The sequence below is a fragment of the Arachis ipaensis genome, chromosome B09 (genome assembly GCF_000816755.2).
Source record: "Arachis ipaensis cultivar K30076 chromosome B09, Araip1.1, whole genome shotgun sequence".
NCBI classification, from domain to species: Eukaryota; Viridiplantae; Streptophyta; class Magnoliopsida; order Fabales; family Fabaceae; genus Arachis; species Arachis ipaensis.
The window spans coordinates 24,295,845-24,299,344 of record NC_029793.2 but is presented as its reverse complement, the minus strand read 5'-3'; positions in this window follow the sequence as shown (position 1 = coordinate 24,299,344).

Here is a 3,500-nt window from a genome sequence, read left to right as displayed (position 1 = left end):
TCAAAATATTTAGGATAATTATATTAAATAAATGAGAGGAATAATGATTTATGATATAGTATGTAAGACGAATGAGTTTTTGACTGTATAATGATATAATTGGTGTAAGACGTTGCATATGACTTTATGCATTAATTTAAATTATTTTAAGTATACAACTAAATAACAGTCAATATATATGTCTTCGTTTTAGACTCAAAATTATTCAGTAGTTAACTACCACTTAATTATGTCAGCTACTAACCTCCCAAATAAAAGTTAATACAATATAATATCATATTATATAGCAGTAGTATAACTTCTAGATAGTTCTTTCCCTGCTCGTGATGTCAACTAAACCCGCGAGAAAAGTCATTAATCATGCTCGGGCAAGTAACTTTGACAAAATACAACAACATGCATGCATTATTATTAATTATTAATTATTAATTATTATAAATACTGTAGCGTATTCTTTGTTTCACATTTTCAAATACACAGCATAAAATTTATTAGCAACAAGTCTAATTATCTCAACATCGTATTATATTATATCCTCTTATTCAAGACACGCCGTATCCCTTGGTCTTCACGAAAATGCAGAATTATTTTATTTTTTTTTTCACATGTCAGGCGACAAAGTTAAAACTTAATTAGAAACTTATTAAATATGCTATTCAAACTCCTCACCACCAAGTTAAAAAGAATTTTTTTTTTTAGCACGGAATGTAAAGAATTAATTTATCGTAAATTAAAAGCCTATTTAAAAATTTATCATAAAACAGAATTTAAATTTTTAATATTTAATTAAATAAATTAATAAATTAATTACTATATCAATTCAATTTAATTTACATAAAAAAATTATTTAGAGATAAATACTGTCCAAAATTAGTCTAATCCAAACAAAAAGTCGGACAAGTGCAAGGTGAACAGGACTACATTTTGCAGGCTCACGGACAAGCTCAACAAATCTTTAAACAGGGCAGCCTGGTGCTCAATTCCTATGACTAACATCAGCAAAAAATCCAAATCAAATAAGTCATTGAATCGTAGAATTAATAGTTTAAAAATTCAAAAATTCAATTGATGTTTAACTGAAGTTGACTAAATATAATAAAATGGTGAACTCTACCTAACTCTCTCTAAAATAATATGTAAGTTATTTTTTATAATGTGTCAAATTTTAATTGGTCATCATCTTAACCATAATTAGATTATTTTGTAATTTATTATTTGAGATGGGTAATAATATAATTTCTTAAAATATTAAAACGCCACTTCCGTTAATTGAAGTACATTTCTACTCCTCGATTCTTTCTTCATGGCATAGCTTCCATCCTTCCAAGTATCGCAGTTGCTGTTGTGACGAGAAGCCCAACGTCGTCGTCATAATCTCTTAACAACGTCGTTAAATTCTCGTCGTTCCGTAACTTTACTGTCCTTCTCTTTATCGCTATCTCCTGTCCTCTCACTCGATCCCTCTTTCTACAGTGGATCGCTCCTTATCAACATAATTAAGGGTTAGTTTGGTTATTAAATTTTTTTATTAAAAAATATATCTTTATTTAATTACATGATGAAACATATATTCATATGTAAAATATAATAGAATAAAATAAATCTATTCTAAATAAATATATTTTTTTAATAAAAAAATTTAATAACCAAACTAACCATTAATTATATTAATAAAAAGTGATTCACAGCAGAAAGAGGGATCCAGTGAGATAACATCGGCGCACCAGAAATTCAACGACCTAGTTAAGAAACGATACACGAAGAAAGAGAGATTGCGTGAGAAGACAGAAGATGACGACGACGTCGGCGCTTTTTGTCATGACGGCGACGCGATGTTTGAAAAGACCGAAGCTACGCGATGAAGAAAGAATTGAGGAGTGGAAAGATGCTTCAATTAACGGGAGTGAAATTTTGATATTTTAAGAAATTATACCATTACTCATCTGAGTCATCTCAAATAATAAATTACAAAATAACCTAATTATGGTTAAGATAATGACCAATTAAAATTTGACACATCATAAAAGATAACTTACATGTTATTTTAGAAGAGGTTGGGTAGTATTCACCTAATAAAATAATATTTATGTATAAAATATATAATTTTAAAAACACAAATTTTTTATTTATTATTTTAATTAAACAGATTAATTATCAAAAGTTGTACTGGTTCGACCGGCTGAATATATTTCTAGTTTTTTGTTTCAGTTGTTGGCTGATTCTATGTTAAACGATTTTTACTTGACTCTGGTCAGGTGTATTTGGTTCACAATTAACCAGTCGACTTTGACAATAACATCTCCATTAATCATAGTTATAAAAATCGAATTGGACCGATTAGTTCAATCAAAAAATCAATGAATTAGACTCTAAGTCGATTCGATTTATTTTTTGGACCATTTAAAAAAAAATCGATTTAAATTAATAAAAATTAGAAAAAATCGATCAAAATCAGTATAAACCAATCTAACCGAAATTGGTCTGTTTAAAAAATTTTTCAAAATGTTGTAACATCTTCTCCTTGTCACTCAGTCATCATATTTATTATTATATATGACAAATGGTAATTATATAGTACATTCAATTAGATAATTTTATAAATATCTAATTTAATTTAATTTTGTATTCTTTATTTTTTGAATTAATTATATTTTAATTATGTATCATTATTAATATAAATATAAATTTCATTAAAAAATTATTAATCTGCTTGATCTATTTCAATGCTAGTATTGTGATTAAGGTTATTTGTTTTCATGCTAATGTTAAAATCTACTGATATTATAGTTAGATAATAGACTTTATGAATTGATTATTACTCTTATTGTGTCAAATTAAGATACTATTGTAGTAGTATTGACAAATTTTATATTTTTTATATTAGTTATTTTTAAAATTTAAATTTTGATTCTTCATAAAATATTAATAAAATTATATATTTTAAATTTTAGTTTTAAACTTTTTATTATTTTTATTTTTTATATTTTATTTATGTGAGACTAGTTTTATTAATTTAACCGATAATTTATTGATTAAACTAATAAATTAGTAAATCAGTAATTTAACCGGTTCAATTACCGATTCAATTCTGACCGCTATACTAGCAATGTTAACGGCTTTCTTAAGTTTTTCTAAATGCATATATTGCCCATAAGTTGGCAAAAAGGCCATAACTCAATAATTATGTACAAATATCAGACTGCAAGTACCCCACCCACATTCTGATCTACGAGTTGGTGTCTCCATTTCTTCCCTATATAATTCCAAATATGAGTAATCTTTCATTACCCAACAGGTGCCTGAAGCAATTATTACCAGCAATTGGGGTTGGATATTGTTCTAATAAGAATAATTGATCTGTGATTCCTATTAAACAAGTTTATTACGTTATCAATTCAATAAAACCCAACAGCAATCTCATCAAAGAAGTGTAAATTACAATAACTCGACACGTTGTCAAATCATAACATTAATAAGACCGTAAATGTCTAAACGATTAC